The following is a 23,509-nucleotide window of genomic DNA, read 5'->3' as shown; positions in this document are numbered from 1 at the left end:
AAGAAGCAAGTCCCAGAGGGAAGGGAACCCGTGGCTGACGAGTCCCTGCAGGCTGCAGTGCCGCGGGAGAGGGAAGGGGAGGTGAGGGGCGGTCCCAAGGGAAGGAGGGCGGGAGAAAGCCGCGCTCCGGGACGAGCCTCCCGTGGGTCCCGCCCTCGTCACGTGGGCTCCAGACCGGGCCGCTGCCGCTCGGTCCGCTGGTTGGTCGGTCAGTTGGTCGGTGGGTCAGTGGCCTGCAGCTCGGTTCTCGCCTCTACTGTTCGGAGGTGGGAGGGACACGGGAGCGGCCCGCACACCTGAGCCGCCCGGACAGGAGCCCTGCACCCAGGTCAGTGGGCTCTCCCCACGCCCCACGTTCCCTGCGCGTTCCAGACCGGGAGCCCCCGCGGGTGCATTGCCTGGGGAACCAAAAGCCCCCAAATTCAAGAACCATCCGAGGAGTGAGAGTCAGTGCCAGTAAGGGCCCCAGAGCGTGTCCCAGGCGAGAGAACAGTAACACTCTTCCTATTCCCTGGCCAGAATTCTGGGAGGAGGGTATAACTCCTGCGGATTTGCTCCGAATTTCCACCCAAACCTGCCCGGAATTTACAGGCAGTCTGCGCGCCCTTGCAGGTGCCAGCTTGGCCCGGGAGATGCGGGATGGCCCGTCACCTCATATCTGTGCCGTATGTCAGCGAAGCACCGGCGTGATGTAGAGAGCCCACGGTGGTCGGCCGGTTTGGGGTCTGTTTGCCCAAACATCTCTGTTTGAGTGTGTTCTGATGCAACGCCTTGACTGAGACCAACTCTGTAATTGCGAAAACGCAACGTGCATATCAAAATCTCAAGCCACTGCGTCCCAGTAGACTTCCAGATGGGGAAGGTGCTAGTTGAAAGTGGGCTCCTCCTCTCCCTCATGACATCCCACCTCCAGACCTGCAGTTTTTCTTCAAATGAAAATACGATTATATATATTGAAAACGTGGAATTTCCAAAGTTCGCAGGAGATTGAAACAAGGATTCCAGCTAGTCTTTAATCCTCTTAAAAAACAGACCCAGAGTATTGTATTTCTGCTTTTAAAGCAGCTGGTTATGTCGTATAGGTTCGTCCCTCTTTCCATATTTCTAAGTCCACATCCTATCTTTCTCTTCATCTGTTTCTTTCCTTTCCCAGTTCCTTAACTGATTATAATACAAATCTCAAGTGTTTACAAATTTTATGTTGCATTTTGTGAAGTTAATTGCCCAACTATAGAAAGGTATTTCACTGTGCACAAAATTCATCTTCAGTATGTTCCGTCTTTGATTATAATATAGAAAATATAGAATATAGCAATATATAGAATATAGAGAGAGAGAATATAGAAAACACAAAATACCATTTAATGTAGAGATTGTTTTTCTTTGGGACTTGAGAGGCAACCGATTAGTATTCTGCTTAAATTCATATTTAAACAACCTTGAAGTGGGAAATGAGAGAGAGGAATTTCTCATTTACTGCATTCATCCATGATTTTATCAACATATTTATTATTATTATTCTTACTTAGAGATTTGATGATGTGCCAGTTATTATTATTGTATTATAATACATTTTGTATTTAATATTTATATTAATTTAATATTTTATATTATAGATAATATATCATATAATTATATTATTTATAATATAATTACATTAATTTAATATTTATATTAATGCATTTATTGTATATAATACTGAGGAGAAAAACTGAGAATCATGATCTCTGCTGGGACAGCTGTGGCAGGTGTGGTGGCTCTAAGACTGAGCAGAATGAGTGAGATAAATGCCACGAGAGAGGGAAGAGGAAAGAGTTGTGGCAATTCCTATCTTTCTTTTTTTTTTTTTTAAGATTTTATTTATTTATTTGAGAGAGAGAAGGAGAACAAGTGGGGGTGGGGAGCAGCAGAGGGAGAGGAAGAAGCAGGGAACCCAATGTGGTACAGTCCCAGAATCCTGGGATCATGACCTGAACGGAAAGCAGATGCTTAACAGACTGAGCCACCCAGGTGCCCCAGGAATTCCCATCTTTCTTCTGACCAGGGAAGATCTGGGATAATTTCAAGAAGTGGATGACTTGTGTGATGTATCTCAGAGGATTTCTCCTGGGCGAGTGTCTCCAGGTAGAGGCGGGTAGAGCGTGGTAGGGGCTGAGAGCTGTGTAGGCAGGCAAACACCAGCTAGCCGAGAGAAGTGGCAAGTGGCCCAGCTGGGTTCCCAGGGTGAGTGCTGGGCAGTAAAGCTGGTGACAAGGATGAAGCATGGCTCCAGTGGGTCTCGAAGGTCAGGTGCAGAAGTCTGGAATTGGAAAACATGGTAGCCAATGAGAGGTTTTAAGCAAGGGATTGACTGATGGTTCTTGGTGAGCTTCTCAAAGGTCCTTGGCCGTCCTAACCCCTGGCCTGATGTGGAGAAAATCCAGTAAATATTTGTGGACTGAATGATCAGGCAACACCTTAGAGCTGAGCTTCTCAACCTTTAACAAGCTTAAGAGCACTAGGGGATCTTGTTCAAATGCAGATTCTGATTCCTAGGTCTGCCAGTGGGATCTGACCTACATTTCTAAAAAGTTCTAGGGTGGTGCCCTTCACTGTCTCTGGCAAGGATTAAGGGCCGTCGTTTGCAAACCTGGGGAGCTTTTAAACTATTTGGAATGAAATGGGTCTGGCATGGTGTTTCCAAGTTTCCCCAGGGGATTCCAGTGAGGGCCAAGGTGGGGCCTGCTCAAGCCCACTGTGGCTGTGCTGTGGGAAGGAGTGTGGGTGGAGGGGGCAGGCACGGGGTTGGAGGGGCCTAGTTAGGACATTGAAGGTCAATCAGGATAGAAGTGGGAAGACCTTCTATTGGGCCTGAAAGAGTGGGACAGGTAGGAGAGACTGGAGAGATGGAATCTATGACCAAGGGTTCAGGGAGTGCTGGTGTCTGTCTTAGAGTGACTGGACAGCTTGTAGAAGTGAGGAAGGGGAAATAATTCTGAGAGAATTCAGCGTTGGAGAAGAATGGCATGCCCTTCAGGCTATAACATTTGTTGTAAAATTTGGAAATTGGTTTTGACGTGGCCATCGAAAAAAATTTTTTCCTGATATACAGATCTGTTCATAATGCTTCCCTGCTCTACATCCTCTGGTGGCTCCCCTTTTGCAACACATGAAAAGGAAAAGCTAGTATGACTGTAGCTAATGGACCTTCTAAACATTTAGTAAATTCCCAGACTGTGCGCCCCATTCAAGAAGTGACCCCTGGTGGGGGTGCGGGAAAGATGTGGCATTGTCACCACTTGGTGTGGGCACAGCTAGACTGCAGCTTTTGGCAGCTTGGTGTTGTCCTGAGTCACTGTTTTTCCTGCTTCCTCTTTAGAGCACTTCCACTTTGTTTCCTGGTGTCATTCTTCAGTTTCAACACTTGGTAGCACCTCTGGGTCTCCGTTTTCCAAGAATCCGCAGGTGGTCTCACAAGGGCGGGCTGTATCCCTTTTAGACTCTGAAAGCCTGGTCTTCACTCGCCCTTGGGGATCTTCACGACATCCATTCTTATCTGTGACACACTCAGTAAAGAATCTAGGAGATGCTGTCCTAGAGCAATCGTTTCGCTTCAGACCCAGATCTCCTTCCGGCCTTGCAATTTTCCAGGGTTCTGTGAACTGTCAGCTTTGTCTTCAGGAAACCCATGACTTCTACTTAGTACTCCAGGGTAATTCCTATTTCGGGGCTCCTCTCTAATTCTTGCTTTCATTTCCTCTGTCTGTCACATCCATGCTTATGCACACAGAGATGCAGGCTCTTAATCACCATGTTCCACGTGGTGCAGTCATCTGGGCCCTGGAATATACCTGTGGATGGAAGGTCTCCACAAGATGGGGTAGGATTGCCTCCTTGGTAGGATAAAGTGTAGCATCCTTGGTTGACATTGAAGGCCCTGCAAAGGCTGGCAATACTGTAGCTCACAGCTGTATCCCCATTGTTCCCCAAACTGAGTAGCTCACCAGTTTTTGTCTTATGTGTCTCTCCGTCTTTGCGCACGCTATGTGCTCTTCCTGGAAAGGTCTTCCTGGAAAGGTCTGAACGAACTCTTATTAAAACTTCAGGATGCAAATCAAACCCTTGAAACCCCTCTCTTCCTCCCATGTCCAAGGCACTTGGACTCTTCTCTCTGGGGCATACATGGAGAACTCAGCTGTGATACTTAGGCACTTCATTTGCATTATCTCTGCCACACACGCTCCAGACCGTGAGCTGCTCCAGGCCTGCTTCAGCCCTTGGGTGCAGCCCTACACTTAGCAGATGTGCAGGAAGAGTTTGTGGTAAACACGGCCCCTGAGCTGGCTGTTTTTGCCATGTTTGCCCTGGTGGAGGGGGAAAGGGGTAGGCCATTTTGCACCAGAGATGAGGGAAGAAGCAAGAGATAACCTGAAAGTCTGGGACAGGCCCAGTGAGGAGTGGCCCACAGGGCTAGAGTCAGAGGGTGGGGTGGGGAGGGGACACTGGGCGAGGTGAGACTATAGTCAGGCTGGGGCGAGGTCATGGAAGGCCTTGAACTCTCTGGCTAAAGAATTGAAATTTTAATTCCCATGACACTGAAGGTCTTTCAGTGTGGAAAAGACAGGGAGAAATCTCTGCTTTCAGGGTGATCCAGGGCTGGCAAGGGCAGCACGGAAGGACAGGAAGCAACCTCCTATGGAGTATGCTGTTGGAATAACCCATGGAGGTAGCTTAGGATGTGAATCAAGGCAGTGGCAGTAGAGATGGAGAGGGAGCTTGCCAAGAAATCCTGCAGGATTGAGTGATGGTTGGTTCCTTTTGGAATCAGAAGAGAGCCTTGGGTACTTTCTTGCATCATATATATATACACACACATCATCCACACACATGGATGGTGAAGCTACCAGAGGAACCTATCTAGGGTCACCTGCTGCTGGTGGTAGAACCCAGGCCTCCTGGCCCTCTGGCCTGGGGCTGTATCCTTTGGAGCACCATGAGTTGGCCAGAGTAGAGCTGCCAGAAGGTCCAGATGGAGATTCCATTAGGCAGTGAAAAATGGGAAAGAGACCAGGTTTGGGGTGAATTCAGTCTGCAGAATAGCTAAGCCTGGAATCTTCCAGGTTAAGGTCTCAGAAGGGAAATGTCTGTGGTGGCCAAGGCCAATGTAGGTGTGAAGGCTCCCGAGTCCTCTCTGTCCTCTGGCCCAGGCGTGTGTGGGCTGTTGGGGAGCAGGGCGTGCTTTATGGCACGGATACCCACACTTGTTAGTGCTCAGTGTGGGTAATGTGTACTAAATGGATTTTCTGGGGGTACACCCACCCCTCTCTCAGTTCTCCAGAAGGATGTATTCTAAGACCCAAACCCTTTTTCAAACCCTTGGCAAATTTTAGGGACCCATCCAATCAGTCAGTCGAAGTTGGCTGTGGTGTGGTGGAGTGGGGGTGGTGGGTGGCTCCAAGCATAGGCCCTTGTGTAGGGCCTGCGTCAGGGATCGCGATGGTTGGGGAGGGGAGAGGACCTTATCTAGAATCTGCACTGTTGCCTGGAGACTCGGTGGCCGGAGGCTGCATTTCCTCTCCTCCTCACCTCTCCCTTCCACACCTTTCTGCCTGGCAGTGCTCCTTCGCCCCCAGCCTCCCAGGGCAGGTTCTGCCTTTGCTATGGCTCAGTGGTCACCTTAGTTTGCTGAGACAGAGCTGGGTTAACGCAGGGGAATCATTTAGAGTATTGCCTGGCACGTGGTCATTGCCAAAGGAAAACAAAGACAAGGAGCGCTGGGATTCAACCTAGAGGGAAAACTTGTCAAGCCTCGTGACTCTTTGGAACTATACAGCTGCATCTGGGAAGTTTCTGCCTTATCTTGTTTTGAGTTTTTGTTTTTTTGCTATTCATTTATTTATGTTTACTGATAGAAAAATGTATGCAGAGCCTGCTCATTCAGGGTAAAGCATCAAGGACAGCTAGAGATTGCAGACTTGAGATCTGGGTTGTCGGTGTCTCAGGAATGACTCATGCAGAGGTGGGTGGGTGGAGGGCCTTCTGACAAATCTCCAGAACAGCTTGTTAACCCAGGTGAGGCTAAGGGGAGTGATGGTAGCCTGGCCTCTCCCTGCCGGCCTGTAGCTGCTGAGCCGGTCCCACATGGCTCTGCTTGGGGTGCATCTGTTTCCTCCTGCTGATGAGGACAGGCAGAGGGAAGGGGTGATCCGGATCCCGGGCTTGCTCTCTGCCTGCCCAGGGATAGCCATGGCTTAATGGTTGCTGGGAGTGTGCTCGGGGCACAGAGTGCAGACTCCTTCCCTGACTCTCAGGCAAATGCATCAGTCCACGGCGGCGACTTCTGTGCATGTTTGGAATATACTAATCGCATGTAGCTGGGCCTCTCAGCTGGGCAGGCATGGCTCTGACTGGGAGGGCCACTCCTGGGACAGCACTGGTATCCAGAGAGGTCTTAGCAAATGTCTGCAACCTGCTTCTGGCAGAAAAGCCCAGAAGACTCTGCCAAAAGGAACTCCTGAGGCTGACAGACCATGTGTGTGTGCATGCGTGTGCATGTGTGTGTGTGTGTGTGTGTGTGTGTGAGTGAAAGAGAGAGAGAGGAAAGAAGGAAGGAAGGCAAGCTGGCAGGAAGGGAGGGAGGGAGAGAGAGGTACTCCTGTAGGAGCCAAGAGGCCTGTTGTCAGAATTGGGGAAAAGAGACAGGCAGAGTGGCAGCTCAGGCCAGAACACCAAAAACGAGCTCCCTTTCTTTCCTGCATGTGCACGTGGCACTTGCTCTCTCTTCAGAGGCAGCGCTTTCCTTCCCTCATTTCCCCTGACTCAGGGAGGTTGGTGTGAATAGCCAGCTAGACACTGCACTGCTTCCTGAAGGCAACAAAGGTATGGGTACACCGGGGCCCCCAGAAAGCTGCCTCCACAGGGAGGCGAGGGGGAGTGTCCCGCTTTGGTGGATTTTACAAAGGGCTTGTCTCACGAGGTGGGTGATACTACTCCCATCGTATGGGAGGGAAATAGGTGCCAGAAAATTCAAGTGATTTTTTTTGTGAAAACAAACAAAAAACCCCCCAAAACCTCTCCAAGTATTAGATTTAATTTATTGTTGAAATGGGGATACTTTTGAGTGTGAAAGGAGGCAGACAGATGCTGAGCTGGAGGGGATCTGGGGTGACAGAACTGTCTTGGGGATACCAGCAGTGTGGCATCCAGCTCTGGGTTAAGTAAGTGACCAGGGCGGGTAAGGGGAGGCAGGAGAGGATCAGGGAGAGGCGGCTGCAGTAGGAGCAGGGTTAGAACTTGAATTTGGGCAAGAAAGGCAGATTCTTCTAATTCAACATTTTACCAAAGCAGAGGAATCTTTCTTGGCTCTGACACCTGACCTTGACGGGATGTCCTGAAAAAGTTTTATTACATAAGCCCTTCCTGCGACCAGCCAAGACATCTGGTTCTTCGATGCAGTGCGCTCACGCGGTAACAACAACCATAACCCCGTGTGTCTGTCTAGGTTTTCCCCGCGCCAGCTCACTGGAGCCGCACAATGCCTCAGGCAGGGATTATTGTCTTGTTTCTGGAGATGAGGAGACGAGTCTTGCCTGCTGCCCCCAGCCTCCCAGCATGGTGGGCCGCCACCTTCTTCCACCATGAGGGCCTCCCTGATCTCTGAGGACCCCACTCGCTTAGGCGTGTAGACTTTGAACCATACAGCCTCCCTTTCAAGGCCACTCTCCACAGACTTGCTGTTGCTACCCTGAGCTTTAAGTTCCTCATCTGTTCAATGGGAACAATAAGAAGCCTGTTTCATTGGGTTCTGGTGAAGATCTTAATGAGGTGATACACGTAGTGTTGATTGTGGATTGCGGTGCTTGGCATAGCCTACATAGTCAGCAATTGGAGTTGTTACCATGTTGTCCTCTTCTCAGGAAGCCTGGAAGAGAATATTTTGTCAAGAAGAGTGACTTATATCATCTAGAGGGCTCATTCTAAAATCTCAGGGGGAAGGAGCATTCTCTGGGCCTCCAGATGTGACTCGAAAGGACAGCCATGGTGGAGGTGAGTCCAAGAGGCAGAAGTGCATGGCCGATGGGAAACAGCCTGGTTTCAGATGGCTGGTCACCAACGTACAGCACAAAGGCAGCAGGGAAGACTGAGAACCCAAACCAGCTCAATGACATGTGGCAGGGGGAAGTGCAAAGTCCCATCCGTAGGCTCCAAAAATCAATGGTGTGGGTTTCCTACCTGGCCATGTGGAAAAGCCCATAGAAGTCAGCCTGGCTGCATTAATAGAAGTCCTGGCTTTAGACCTTGCTAGAAGATCATCCGTCTTTTTTCTGCCTTGGCCAAGACTGGACACACCACACTCTGGGAGCAGGTGGAAGAGGGGTGCTTAGTGCCCCAAAGCTGGAGTCTGTGTCCTGCAAGCTTTGAAAGGACCTAAGGACCGACAGGAAGACACTGGGGCTGTGATTGTGATTTTCAGGTTGGGACAGAGCCATCTTGTTCTGTGTTGCTCAGAGGATAGAGTTGGGGGTCCATGGTGGGGACGGCAGAGGGAATTAAGGAGGAGCCAGGTTTCAGTTCTTTGTGAGAAGTTCTGTGGGGTAAGAAATTCTGCATAACTCAAGCTTATCTCGAGGCCAAGGTCTCAGAGCCTGTGTTGCAGTCTTACCTCAAGAAGGTGTTGTCCAAGCGGTCTTCACTAGAGAGAAGTTTGCCAAATTGCAGGGGAGGCAAGATTTGCTGAGAGCTCGAACTGAAAGTGCAGCAGGATTGCGGAGATGGTTGGCTTCTGAGGTGGAATGAAGGCAGGAGTCTGGGAAGGGTGGTCCCAAAGCTGTGTAAGACCTTCTCTGGCCCAAGCTACAGGCTAAAGTCCTGCTCAGTCATGACCTGGGAGAGAGGAAAGGCTCTGAGGAAAAATGGTTTTGTGACCTGAAACTCTGAGGCCTGGGATCCCAAAGAAGTGATTCTACTCTGTATATTCTCTGCGGATGCCTGCCTTGGCCCAGCCCCCTCACTGGGGCTTGAAGCCTCCTTGCAGACTCAGGGTCACCTCTCGAAGATTTCAAGAACACAGCATCCTGGTGTCTGAAGAACCCAGGCCATGTGGTCTGAGGCACTGGGATCGAAGCATCGAAGACGGGATGGTGGATATAGGAGAGAGCCATCTAGGAAGGCAGTGGGGACGACACTGTGAAGTCTGACTGTCTTTCTGCAGCCTGGGCCCCAGAGCCAGCTTCCAGCCCCAAGATTTTCCTGGGAAGGGCTGTGGGCAGTGGGGCTTTATTCAGCTAGGCTGAGGTTTCGGGTGGGGTGCATGGGTGGAGGATGGAGAGCACTGTGGTTAAGCAACGTGGATGCCTGAGGTCATGCTCTCCTGGCCTGGGTGGCAGGGAGGGAGGCCATGGAGGCCCTCAAGTCAGAACCGGCCCCCTGGATCCAGGGCAACTTCCCCTTTTAGTAACAAAGGTAGAGCCTAATTCTAAGTGCTCTGGAGCCAAGAGACTCGTGACCTCATTTAATATTTCAGTCACTGGATGATTTTTGACCATCTGTGCTGAGGACTGTGATGGTTGGAACCTGAGATGAGTAAGACATGTCCGCTGCTTGGGTCCAACTTCAGGATTGTACCCCTTCCTCAAAATAGGCAATGCTAACCACAGAGAGAACATGGGGAACATTCAGAGAAGGAAGAGGTTGGGGCACTTGGTTTGCTGAGGAGGTAGCCTTTGAGATGTGTCTTGAAGGAAACAGAGGGACCAGAGACACCCCTTTCTCTGGGTCCAGGGTATTTCTAGCAGAAGGGACAGCAGTGGACAAAGAAAACCATAGGGATGGTAAATTAAAGGGCATATGTGGACAACAGCCAGTGGTTTGGTTTGGTGTAACCAAGGAGTGGGGTTATACAGGGAACCGGGGATTAGAAATCATCATTTATTAAGTCCCCACTGAGGAGGAAAATGACTCAGGAAAAGTGACTTTTCCCAAGGTTCTCCAGCTGGCAGGAGGCCGAAATAAGACTTGGGCCCAGTCTACCTGATCCTTAAGCCCATGTTTTTTCCATTCTATCTTGCCACCACATTGAAAGGTCAGATTATTCAGTCTTAAGTTTACCACGAAGATCAAGCCTTCATACTGGGGCAGGAAGCCACTCAGGCTGCACGTGTCAGATGACATTAACCTGTGAGAAGCGCTTGGTGGACTTGGCCAGATTGTTAAGGACACGTAGTCAGCCCCAGTAAATACATACACACAGAAAGACCTATTTAGAGATAAATTTCTAAAATAGAGGAGGTCGCACAGTGTGGTAGAAACTGTTACTTCCCGAGCTCTATAGGCAGTTGCTGATTTCCTGGCTGAATTCCACCCACTCAATACAGTATATTAGAATGGGGCAAGATAACCTGGAATCTTCTCTAATTTATACAAAAAGCTTCTTGGCTTTAGCTGTTCTGTCATTAGTAACAAGTTGCTTACAGCCCACCTTATCTGCTGGGGACCTGCTCAGCAATGTGGACTGCCTGTCTGGGGACCCCAGAGTGTCAGCAGTAAAGGGATGTTAAACAAGGGGGTACTCTGGGGTGGGTTGGAAAGGTGGGGTGAGGGATGGGAGTCAGAAGAGCCTCCGCAGGAACCCAGGTGGGGGTGTGGGTGGAGAGGAGGGGCCAGCACAGCTCAGTAAGCAGGCAGGGAGCCTGCCCGTGCAGGAGCGTGGAGTGGGGGCTGGCTGCTGCGTGAAGGAGAACATTGTTTCCACCAGGCGTGTTCAGGCTCTGAGCAGGTGGGTGCTGGTGGTGGCTGCCCGCTGAAGTTGGGGTTCTTCCTTACCTTGTATGCCATAGAGCAAGCCAGTCCATGTTGCTGATTTGCCCAGAGCCCCATCCTGTGTTCAGCGCGGCTGCCCCTCCTCCCCGCAGCAGAGCTCAGAACCCAGATCTGGCCCTGGAAGCTGCACCCTGCTTCCTCAGGGTGGACCTGGGGTCCTTCCAGCTGCCCAGTGGGGTGCTTCCCCTCATCCCAGAGACAAGAGCCTTAGAAGACCACCTCAAGGAGGCTGGGGTGCCATTCGGGTAATATCTGAGCTGCAGTGACTTGGGATCTCATGTTAATGGGACTGCAGGTGAGACAAAGCTCTCCCTCCGCATCCTCCCTGTGAATCAGGAGCCCTTTGAAAACTGTTAAGAGCTGCACCAGGGCCAAAAATCCAGTCCTCAACTGTCACGGATATTTGTATTTGACAGAGAATTTTAAATAAATCTTGTGACAGTTGAACGAGGGATGGAGTTCATGACAAGGTTTCTGCAGGCTACATGAGACACATCTCTTGATGCTTCACTATGACCCGCCGTGTGTGCGAACCTTCCCCGAGTGACTCCAGGGGCAGTTGCCTGCTTGGCTGTAGGTGTCCCGGAAGTGTGATGTCCACTGGGAGCAACGGTGGGGCCTCTCTGGGACCATCTTGTACAGTACAGCTTGACCATCTTCTGTCTCTGACACCTCTGAGTTAAAGGGGCTCTCTTGATGCCAGTGCCCAGGGCCAGGAGCTTCTTGCTCCATGAATGTGGTAAGGACATGGCCCTTCCTGTCCCTGAACCCTGGAGCCCGGCTTCAGCGGTAGCCTTCGTGTTTGGGGTCTCCCAGATCTGGCTCCCCGCTCGCCGGCTCTCTTGCAGGTGCCTGCCCACAGTGGCCCATGAACATATGCCTGCTCACCGTCCCTAAGTGGGATGCCCAGGGGCCCCCAATGCAATGGCTGAGGAAGGTACCAAGGGGCTGTACAAGGAAGCACATGATCAGATCAGTAGGAAACTTTCTGCTCCGGAAGAGCTGGTGGCCTGGACCTTCCTTTCAGATACTGCCAGACAGACACTGAAGGCCCACAGCAGGGGCACTGAGTGTGGAGCCCCCGGCTGCCACCTGGGGGGCTGGCCCTGAGGGATTTGGTAACTTCTCAAAGGGAGTCAGTGTCATATACTTTTTCCCCCTTCATCCCAGCAGTTGGAGCCTCATCAGGGGTCTTGGCTAAGTCCATCTTTTGGAATACTGCAGTTGGGGCCATATTCTCTAAGGGGGAGAGGCGAGCGTTGCATGTTTACGGGGCCAGGCTTCCAGCCGGCTGGTTTACTCTGTCCTCACTGCTAACCCTCTGACCTGCCCAGTATGAGGCAGACATTATTATCTTCGTTACACAGTAACCTGAGAGGTTAATATATATTACCCGAGGTCAGAACTAACCCAGCTGTGAGTAGCAGAGCCAGGATTTAAGCCCCAGTCAGTGTGACTGCAAAGCTTGGACTCTTTCTCTTGCCTCCTGCTCCACTCCTTGGGGGTAAGGAAAGGAGTGCAGGAGTTCAGGGCTCAGAACAGGGGTGGGTCGGGACGGGGGACACCTGTTGTGCTGCCTTCCCCTGCTGCGGCCCCTTTCTACACCTTTTACCCTGAGTCTCAGGCCCTGCTCAGGTATCTCCCCCGGGAGAACAGCCCTGCTTTGTGGACAAGAAGTGTGGAAGATGGAGAGAGGCCCCCAGGAGCTCTTGAAGATGCTCCCACTCCCCTGGGATCAGACTGACAGACGTCTAGGAGAAGACCTTGTGGGCCCCCAGAGAGGGGAGACCTGAATGCAGTGTAATTCTCTAGCCAACTTGTCCTTGGTCTGCGGGACTATGTGTGCAAATGGGGGATTCCTGGATCACTTTTCTTGGGAAAGTCCCTGAATCACTCTGGCCTAAGTGCTGTTGGGGGAGGGAAGCAATCCTGGTAGCAGATGTCTTGTGATGGGTGAGCTGAGCTGAGGGGCTGGGATCTGCCCCTCCTTCCCCCCTTTGTCACAGGCTGGAGTTGTTGAACTGGGTGGAGGCAAAGACGGCTTGGCCCAGGGTGCTTGGCTCCTTGAATGAGGCTCGACAGCTAGCTGGTCAGGCTACGGTGTCAAGAAGAGTTTCCTTATAGGTACCAGTCTGGCCTTGCTGGTGGCCTCACTCCCTGGGCGTGGCCTGACACAGGGCTGACTTAAACAAAAAGATAAATAAAGGACTGTTAGAGACTCTCCATACCTGGATGTTGTTTAAGGTCTGAAGATGCAAAGCAAAGTCTACCTCAGACTTTGAGGGAAAGGAACAGGTCTGGATGGGAACAGAGCCCCAAATCTCCGGACAGGAGGCCGCCCTGTTGAAACAGGCTGGTGCGGCCAGGATCAGACTGGGGCATGCACTAGCCCGCTGGGCCTGCCGTAACAAAGCTCCACAGACTGGCTGGGGAAACAACAGAAATTGGTTCCCTCACAGTTCTGGAGGCTACAAGTCTGAGATCAGGGTGTCAGCAGGGTTGGTTTCTTCTGAGGCCTGCCTTTGGTTTGTAAATGGTCACCTCCCTGTGTCTTCCCATGGTCTTTCCGCAGTACCTGTCTGTGTCCCTATCAGGATACCAGTCAGATTAGATGTGTCCCTATCAGGATACCAGTCAGATTAGATGAGGGCCCACCCCATGACCTCATTTTAATTTAGCTATCTCTTTAAAGAACTTACTCCTTTTTTTTTTCCAAGATTTTATTTATTTATTTGAGAGACAGAAATCACAAGTAGGCAGAGAGGCAGGCAGAGAGAGGAGGAAGCAGGCTCCCCGCTGAGCAGAGAGCCCGACGTGGGGCGCAATCCCAGGACCCCGAGATCACGACCTGAGCCGAAGGCAGAGAACTTAACCCACTGAGCCACCCAGGCGCCCCAAGAACTTACTTCTAAATACAGTCACATTCTAAGGTCCTGGGTGTTAGACTTCAAAATAAATTTGAGGAGGGGGATACAGTTTGGCCTATAACAGGGTATTTCTCAGAATCCTCAGTGAACAGGCCTCCGTGTGCAGTGAGGGATGGAGCGGCACTCGCTGCTAGTCCTGCTAAGGAGCGGGAGAGGCAGGTAGACTCGAGGCAGCCGGTGGAGAAGCTTGACTGGCCTCTTACAAAGGCTCAGCCCTATGAAGCCCAGGCTAGGCAGTTCCCTGGTTGTTTGGGCTCTCTAGCAGCGGTGGGTTCTGTGTGCTGTCTTCATCTGGCTTCCACATGGCCTCAGCCTTCCAGCGAAGACAGAGCTGCTAATACCCTACTAATACCATCCAGCCTGGGTGTGCAGAGGAAGCCCCCTTCTCCTCTGACAGAGGCCAGAGCCAGGCTCTTGTTGCCAGCACACACAGCCTGACTTCAGGAAAATTCTTTGGTCTCCTGCTGGTCTAATGCAAAAGGAAAACTATTGCATTGATTCCAAATTAAACTGTTTGACAAGTGTTGAAATGAAGGTTCAAAATACAGAATAAATTTTGATTAATCCAGTTCATGTTTATGTAGAGACTGCCAAATTCTGGGGTCTGTATTCCTCCCCAGGCAGCTCGGGAGGCTCGTAGGAGGTAGCTGGCTACAGGCTATCAGGCCGTTGAGCATTCTAGATGGCAAGAAAACTCGCCAATTCAGATGTGTTTTTTTTTTTCTTGTTGCCTAGCATTGGAAAGTAATAGAATAAGGAGAAATGCCTGGTTTTATCATCTGTTAGGGGAAGTTACATCCTCTTCTCCCATTATTTCTGTAGAAATATCCTTGAGTTCATCCGTTGTCTCTCACTCATGCCAGGACCGACCATGGCCAGTCCTCCTTCAGCTCTGATTGTCAGGCCGCAAAGAGAGGGGCCTTATGTGTGGAGAGAGTGAGAGGGGAGAGTCGCTGTAGACAACCCCCCACCCTTATTCAGAAAACTGGCCAAGGTGTCTCTTTCTCTCGTGCACCCTTCTCCCTTTGCCCGCCACTCAGCGCTCACACTTAACATTTTGTGTCAGCCAACGTTTCCCAAGTGTCTGCCTTTGTCAGTTCATTGCTGGGCTCTGAGGTTAGAAAGGTGAAGAGCATATACTCCCTGCTCTCAAGCATCCTTAATTTCGAAGGGGAGACAGACATACCGAGGATTTGTATAACCAGATCTGTAAGTAGGATGATAAAAGTGAGTACCAAGTGTGGCACAACTAAAGGGAAGCACCCAGCACCTTCAGGCCCCAGGGGTAATGGTGTCCGGAAAGGCTTCCTTGGGTTGGTGCCTGTGGAGAGCGCCTCAGGATATGTGAGACCTGAAAGTATGGCTGGAGAAAAGCATCCCACACAGAAAAGAGAGAACACAGGGAAATCCTTCTGTATTTAGGGAGTAGGAAGTGGCTCAGGGGGCTGAACTGAGAACATGGTTAGAAGTGCAGCTGGGAAGGTCAGTCTCACAGGAGGCTTGGATGGCTGAGCTATGGAATACAGCTTTGTTCCTGAAGCAGCAGGGAGCCATAGAGAGTTTGGGAGCAGAGGAGTAGTACCATTGGCATTACGAAACAAATCCTGCCTGCTCTGGGAAAGGTGGGTTGAAGGAGAGTCAGCCAGAAGCAGGAAGCCTAGAGGAGGCAGCTTTGGCAATGGGAGGGAGAGATGATGAGGGTCAGAATGAGGGTGGGCTGAGCATTTGGTCAGGCGGTAGGTCCTTCAGGGAGCCGGAATGGCACCACGGAAAGGGCAGCATCTGTGTCACCAGGAATTTAGGTTCAAACCTCAATTCTGGTTCTGTTGGTCCCCAGCAAGGTAAGGTAGAATCCCATGCCCTGCTCTGGAAAAGCTCAGATCCCTAAGTGCTAGATTTAAAAAAAAACAGCCAGCAACAAAAAGCCCTTTTGTTATTAAAAAAAAAAAAAAAAATCAAACATACACAAAAGTAGAAGGAACCTTGTAATGAATCAACTTACTCATCAACCAGCTTCAACAATAAGCCCTTGCTGGTTATATTTCTAAGGGATAATTTTTTAAAAGATTTATTTATTTGAGAGAGAGGGAGAGGGAGAGCGAGTGCACACGAGCAGGAGGGGCAGAGGGAGAGAGAAAAATAATTTCAGACTCTGTGCTAGCGCAGAGCCCAACATGGGGCTTGATCTCACCACCCTGAGGTCATGACCTGAGCCAAAACCAAGAGTCAGACACTTACTGACTGTGCCACCCAGGTGCCCTTGTAGGAGATAATTTTTGCAATGAAGCTTTTTGAAAGTATTCAAGCTGAGGCTGCATTGGAATCATTTCTCTGAGTCTGTCATCAGGTTGAGGCATTGAAATGACTTTATGTCCATTTTTTCCTCCTCGGAGGTAAAATTGTGCACACATGTGTGTGTTCTCTGTTGTGAGAAGGGAAGTCAGCTTTCTTTGTGTTCCGGGCTGAGGAAGTACACTGCTAGCAGTTCTTATCAGTGGGTAAGGTTCTGTCTGCCAGGGGACAGGTGAGGTGTGGACGGCTTGGGAGGGCAGTTGGCAGGGTTGGACACCCTCCTTATCTGCTCACTGAAGGATGTTACAAGGTCATCTGCAGGCTGCTGGGGAGCCGGGCTCCCAGACAGAGGGCACTGTGTGGATGGTAGGGATATTCCCTCAAGCTGCTATGGGGCCTCCTTGCTAGTGACGAGATGGTGCACCAGTCATCAGTGTGCCCTACAGACCAGCACTGACCAGTCCTATGGCCAGTGCTGCTTCGTCCTTCACTGAGAATGACCCAGGCTGTTGGGTGTTTGGTAGTTGTTTGGACTACTTAAATGCCCTCTGGGTTTGGCACCAGTTGAAAAATAAGACCAGGAGTCAGACAGACAGAGACTAAGATACCAGGTGTGGGGCTCATAAAGGTGTTGAGAGACTGTGGTCAGTAGGGTTCCCAGTGTGTCCCTTTCCTCAATTAGCATATTCACCTGGGTGGGAGACCTAGATGACTGCCTTCTGCTGGGGACAGGCCACTTCCTGTGGCAAGGCCACTCTGGAAAAAGAGTGGGAAGGGTGGGGCTGAGCCACAGGTGTTGGGTTCCTTCCCCCATTCCCTCAGTCAGGTAGTTAGCTGCCCCCAGGAGATGAGGTCCAAGAAAGAGAATGTCAGCCCCTATTGGATGTCTCCATGGCAACAGGAAAGAACCTAGGTGGAGGTGTAAACATGGGTTGTGAGCCAGCAGAGGTGCCCTTGGGCAGGTGGGAGTGGGCAATTCTGTCTTGAAGAAAGGAGAATCGCTTTGAATGAGTTTTGATGGACAGAGACCGGAGAAGGGAACTTTATTTTAATTTAATTTAATTTTATTTTATTTATTCTTTTTTTTCTTTTTCTTTTCTTGTGTGTGTGTGTGTGTGTGTGTGTGTGTGTGTGTGTGTGAGAGAAGGGACCTTTAGCTTGAGGGGCAGTGTGAAAAAGGCATACCTGAAGGAGAATGCTCTCCTATGACTGGAGTGTCAGGAAGTCAGAATAATGCAGTTGGTAGTGGCCAGGCTCAGTGAGGAAGGGCTGCAGAGTAGTAAGAACTTGACCTTGAAGTTGGACTGCCTGGGTTCAGGCCCATCTCCACTGCTTCCAGGATGTAGGATTTGGCCAGTTGCTTAACCTCTGCAAGCTCCAGTTTCCTTTTCTTTAAAATTTGGGTAACAACAGTTATGAATATTGAGGTAGGAGTCACCTATCCATGCTTAGCTCAGGGCAGAATGGGTTTTTATGAAGTGGCAGCCATTATTATTACCATTGTGTGTCCAGGACAGTTTGGGGTCAGCTAACAGGTGCCTTAGATGCCAGACTCAGGAGTTTGGATTGCTGTGGGAAAGGCCAAGTATGGCTCAGGTGAGAGGAGGCCCTCCAAGGCCAAGATTCTGATACCTGGATACAGGCTGGGTAGCTGGGGGGTTGGGGGGAGACGGAGCTCCCTGCCTGGAGCAATCCATTGGCACCTATCTGCTGTGGAAAGGCCAGGGAGGGTCCCAGGGGAATGTGGGGCGTGCAGGTCAAGCAGACCAGGAGCTACGCCATGGAGAGAGGACCACGCTGAGAGAGTTTCTGATTGTGCTGCATCTCTGGGGCTACTTAGAAGTGGCCAGAAAGCTGAGGAACATTTGGATACTTCAGTCTGGAGCTTACAAAGGTAGTCTAGTGTTAACTAGTGCTGAACATGGGGATGAAATATGGCTTGCCCAGGGAGCAACTGCAGAAGAAACAGGAAGAGAGCTGAGCACAGAATCCGGCCCAGGGGCAGTGAGTGAGGCTGAGACATAGGACATTTAGTGAAGGGGGAGAACCTGGAAGAACCCATAGAGTGTTTTGTCCCAAATGCCCAAGGAAGAGCGCAGGGAGGTGGGATTTGGGTACGGATGAGAAGCCAGGGAAAGAAATCCCCTGCTGCCTGTCACAGGAGTAAGAGTGCACGTGGCTTGGCGGGGGGAGGGGCCGCAGCAGGGCACAGCAGTGATCTCATGGCAGGAGGTACCAGAGAGAACAGGAGGTGAGTGCTTTGGCAGGGAAGCCAAGGAGAAGCATGAGATGGTACCAGAAGGAAGTGTTTTAGGAGAGCAGAGGCTTTAATGTTGGTGTGGGTCAGGAGGAAGGAATGGGAGAGGGGAGAGAGGCCGATTAAGTTTAGAGAGGGAACCATGGAGAGGCTGGGCCTCCGTGGGGCTTGATTAGGGGAAGTCTGAGGAGGAGAGAAGGGGAAGTGAGGGATTCTGTTTCTCACCAGTAAAAGATGTGGTAGTGTGCTGAGGGGAGTCTGGTAGGAAGGGCGTGCCAGATTAAGATCTCCCTCCCCAGGCAGGGGGAGATGGGGGTGAGTCATGACTCAGAGGTGCTCTGAGCTGGGGAGGTGGCTGGGTGGGTGTCAGGAGATGGTCCTGTGTGCTGATTGCTGACCTGTGGCAGGGCCCCATCCTGCTGTCCAGAATGACGGGGTGCTGAAGGAGAAATGGAGTCAGGGGAGGGTGTGGGATGGCTCCTGAGGTAGTCAGTGGAGGGGACAGGCTGCCATGGCCTGGTTCTTCTCAGGGAGAAGGTCCTTGAATCCTGTTCCATTATTGCTGGAAAAGGATGGGAGGCTTCCTGGCGGTGACTCCCACTGCCTGATGTGTAAAGGCCAAGTTCTAGTAGGGGTGAGGCGAGGGACCCCTCATAAACTGGTCCTAGCCTCATTTGCTCTCACTCTTTCCCAGTTCTCTGGTCATGCAAGTTATAGGTATACATGAGTGTGTACACACACACACATAACATGTGTGCTTGCACACACCTGCTCCCCAGCATACCTTAGAGTACTTACACTCCTTTCTCTTTTCCCATTTCTGCATACTGCCCTCTCTGACGCTTTCTGGGGTCACCCACACTGCACTCGTCACTCCTTCCTCCTGCTGTCTTGCTCTGAGCATGCTCAGATTCCCTCCCCCCGGCCCAGGAGGGGCCACTGGGTGCTGTGTTATTGCACGTGTGTGTCTTTCTGGAATCCCTGGGGCCTCCATGGTGCCAGCTTCCCTTTGACTGTCCATCTGCTTGAATGAGTGCGTGTCACACTGAGCCTTACTATCCACAAAATGATTGGCAAATGGTTGTTTTTTTTTAATGCATTTTTTTTTTTTTTAAGATTTTATTTATTGGGTGCCTGGGTGGCTCAGTGGTTTAAGCTGCTGCCTTCGACTCGGGTCATGATCTCAGGGTCCTGGGATCGAGTCCCACATCGGGCTCTCTGCTCGGCAGGGAGCCTGCTTCCCTCTCACTCTCTCTGCCTGCCTCTCTGCCTACTTGTGATCTCTCTCTGTCAAATAAATAAATAAAATCTTAAAAAAAAAAAAGATTTTATTTATTTATTTGACAGAGAGAGATCACAAGTAGCCAGAGAGGCAGGCAGAGAGAGAGGAGGAAGCAGGCTCCCCGCAGAGCAGAGAGCCCCATGCGGGGCTCGATCCCAGGACCCTGAGATCATGACCTGAGCTGAAGGCAGAGGCTTAACCCACTGAGCCACCCAGGTGCCCCCAAATGGTTGATTTTTGAAGCTCAGCTTCTCTTCGCAAGTCACATCCATGGAAGATTTTACCTGTGACTTGCCTGTTGAGCTCGTGACATTGTCAAGTTGACATTAACACTGAATTGCCATCCGAACTTAATTTTAGAGACAATGGGAATTTCAGGGAAATGGTGTTTTCTTACAAAGGAGTACCATGACCACTTTAAAATTAGATCATTATTTTATGCATTTCTGAAGCCAAAGTTGGTAAAAGCCAAATTTTGTTGGCTCTGCCATTTGGACCCAGATAGAGGCCTGGTTCTATAAGCAACGTTTACATTTTAATTAACGCGAATGAAAGATGAAAGAGTTTGGGCTCTTGGTAGATCAATAATATTCACTAATTTCCTCTTAGCATCTACCACAGGGTCTTACAGATAATGGATACAAATAGTATTTGTTAAATGGATAAGTTAATCTATATATGTGTTGATTTTTATGGATCATGCATTTTTATGACAACTGTTTTCTGTTTTGTGTTGTCTTTTTCTGAGTGAAATATGATCTTGTAACAGAGTTGAGGGGGTTCAGGGCAGCGCACACAGTCCCGGTGAAGATACTAGGTGAAGGGCAGAAGTAGTAGTCACTCATCCCCAGTGCCCTGAGCCCTGTTTGTTTGGACATGGAGATCAGCTTCCCATCTCCCAGCCTTCACTGCTCGGAGCAGATCTGCAGGGTGAGACAGTGTGGTAGGGCGAGAAAGCAGGGACCTGGCTGACAGACCAGACTCCACAGAAGGCCTGTCAGCAACCATGTGACCTCAGGCAGTGTCTTAACATCTTTGCATCTCGGCTCCTCTTTTGTAAAATGGGCCTGATAATTATAATCTATCCATCACACGATGGCCAGGAAGATTAAATGGGGGAATGAGGACAAAGTATTTTCACAGGAGCTGCTGCTTCTGTCGGCCCAGGGAAATCCTCTGTGAGCCCCCATAGCCAGCAGTGTTTACACACAGGCAGAAACCAGGGTGCAAGGTAGCGTGCCATCATTAGCTGGCTTGGGGCTGGCTCGGCGCTGTGGGGCAGGCAGCGAGATCTTCTGGCATGTGGTGGTGTGGTTGAGGCGTGGTCCTTCATATCCCAGCCTGGAAGGGACATTCATTTATGTCCACTCCTTAGACTTCCTGTTTCTGAGACTCTCGGAAGGAAGGGAAAGAAACTTCCATCCCAAGTTCTCTAAGTGGCTATGGTGAGCCCCCACCGTAGTGAAGATGCAGATGGACTTGTCATAAGCACAGTGGTAAGAGGCACCTTGGTGGGGGGCTTGGTGATGCTCTGTCCCCTGGACACTGTCTGGCTCCCCAGCTCCCTCTTCCCAAAGGCACAGATTCTGGCCTGCCTGCTCCACTCCTCTGTCTGTCTCCTTACTGGAGTACCTGCCTTTCTTGTCTTCTGAGATCTGCCCAACCTATCCTCAGCAGGCCTGGATTGAGGCCCATGGCCTCAGTCACTGACATTGCTGTGGCCTCTTCAACACAGTAAGCCCTTGAATTGGGGAAAAGGACCAGCTGGGAGGCAGAATGTCAAGAGCAGAAATGAAGGTGAGAACAGTCAGAGGAAGGGGATGCAAGTGTTTAAAAATATTAAGCAGAGACCTGGACGGGAACCCAACATCAGCTCTTAGGTGTTACTGAAGCCCAGAAGGTCCAATGTGCTGTTTGGGCATGAGCCATGACAACCTCACGCTGGCTCACACCCGTTTCCTGGCCAGACCCCGTGCTCCTCCTCGTGGGCTGGGCTCGCAGTGTCTCACGCTTATGTCTTTGAGGGTGGTGTTTCTCTGAAGAAGCTTGCCCTTGCCAGCAGGAGGGAGGATGTTGGCCTGAGTCTGGGGGACAGCTGAGCTGGGAGGAAGTCCGGCCTCACGGCACCAGGAGGTGAGGTTGTCTGCCCTGATGCTATTTGTTGCCTTCTTCTGAGGAGGGTGTTGAACTGTGTGACCGAGTCCCCTCCTAGGATTGTGTGTTGGTGGAAGGGCTGTTGGGGGTCGTGGAGCCTTGTGTGAAGGGCTGTGGTTTGGGAAGGAGGGCTTGAGCCTAAGTAGAAGCATCTGGGTTTGGCTGTGCCAGACAGGCTCGGTGGAGGAGCAGTGACACGTGACAGGGCTTGGGCTAGGTTTTCAGTGGAAGGGCCAGAAAGAAAAAGGACTCCTTCCAGTGGGTTCCTTGGAGCTGGGCTCCAGCACGAATGTTCTTAGGGATCTTTTGGAACTTGCCCAGCGGGGAGGGGCTGGGAATGCCCAGCGCCCACAGCTCACTAACTTGGCACTGTGGGGAAGAAAGACGCTAAGCAGGAAATACTGCCTTCTCCCCCCACTGGCCCTGGCACCACCAGCCTATGCCTGGGCTCCGGGCCCTTCAGGCTGTTCTGGTCCATCTCCACCTCCCAGTCTCGGCTTCCCTGGCTGACCAAACCGAGCCGCCTGACCTGGGGTGTTTAGGTGGCAGTGAGAAGCCTGTGTGTGGAAAACATGTTCGTAGCCCAAAGTGTCAAACACCAGACGGATGTTTGGTATCAGAAGTGACTGACACTGTGATTCCACTGCCACAAGGTCAGTGGCTTTTTCACCTTGGGAGGCTTTCTAGTCTCTCTCCTGGGTGGATTTTCCTGAGGCTGCTTAAGCTTCTGTTCCCTAGAAGAAGAAATCCAGGCTCCACCTCTTCCTTTTTATCAGACTTAGATGTTCACTTCAAGCCATCAGCAATTCCGAGAGCGCTTTCTCAGCTCCCTGACCCCTGTCCTGCTCCACTGCTCTGTGTTCTGACATCCCCCCCCCCCCCCCCGGTCCTGATGGAAAGTCAACCTCTGTGGCCTTGTCCTTCAGGCCTGCTGCAGAGATGGTGTCTGTGGGCCCTGCTGGGGTGGTTTTCCTCCTCATCAGGCCCTTCCCTTTGGGGGCAGAGACCTCCAGACTGGACAGAACCTCACCTTGGGCCTCTCAGGGCCCCTGGCATCCATGGAAGCCTCTCAACCTCCACTTTAGACCAGCGACCTCTTTGTTTCATCCATGTTCTCCTTTGTGGAAGGGCAATGTCCATCCTATACCTGTCCCATTGTATTTTGGGGGCAAATAACTTGTTTTAAGAACCACAGATGGAGAGGAATTTTGCCCCTGGTCAGCTTCAGCTGCCTTCCCCAGGCAGCTGTGTGGTTCTGTCTGTCCCTTCACACACGAGGTGGAGCTGAGCCCTGGGCTTCAGAGACACTGCCCTGCCCGCAAAGAGCTTACCACTGAGACAAAGGAGTCTCACACAAAAGTGGCCAGTGCTCTAGAGAGTTCCACATGCTGTGAGGGAAGTCTGTCATGGGCATGGAGAGGGGGAGAGAGCAGTCACTTCCATGTGGGGGATAGGAGGGGATCCCTAGAATCATGACGCTGGGATTGGGCCTTGAACGAGGAGCGGGAATTGAGCAGGAGGAATGGGGTTATGGGCTAAAATGTTGTATGTGGAAGGGGCCTTACAGCAAAATCAGGTGGGGTGAAATGGTTAGTGCTCGGGAAGGCGCCAAGTGTGGCTGAGAGAATTATCACTGGTTGTGAACTCCCAACCAGCTATGTGCAGAGGACTTCTGCCTGCATTAGCTCACCGAGTCCCCGTCATCCCAGAATATGTATATTTTCACCTGCGCTTTTTAAATAGGGAAAATGAAGCTGAGTGATGTTAAGGAATTGGGCCAAGGACATAGCCCATGACGGG

At 51.0% G+C, this 23,509-nt stretch overlaps 1 protein-coding gene across 6 annotated transcripts in view; it reads left to right on the top strand.

The window, feature by feature from the left end:
* Positions 1-206: 206 nt before the first annotated feature.
* PPFIBP2 (PPFIA binding protein 2) overlaps positions 207-23,509 on the top strand; it is a 144,286-nt gene continuing 120,983 nt past the window's right edge. For 3 of the 6 annotated variants that reach the window (XM_046016430.1, XM_046016428.1, XM_046016431.1), the window contains exon 1: positions 209-328. The gene's annotated coding sequence lies outside the window, so the exon portion shown is untranslated. Of the gene's footprint in view, positions 329-23,509 lie in introns of all 6 variants that reach the window. The other 3 variants (XM_046016437.1, XM_046016433.1, XM_046016434.1) reach the window with 3 other exon arrangements.

The sequence above is a fragment of the Meles meles genome, chromosome 8 (genome assembly GCF_922984935.1).
Source record: "Meles meles chromosome 8, mMelMel3.1 paternal haplotype, whole genome shotgun sequence".
In the NCBI taxonomy this organism is placed as follows: domain Eukaryota; kingdom Metazoa; phylum Chordata; class Mammalia; order Carnivora; family Mustelidae; genus Meles; species Meles meles.
The sequence above is the reverse complement of the archived record's forward strand: the minus strand, read 5'-3'. Positions and strand labels throughout refer to the sequence as shown.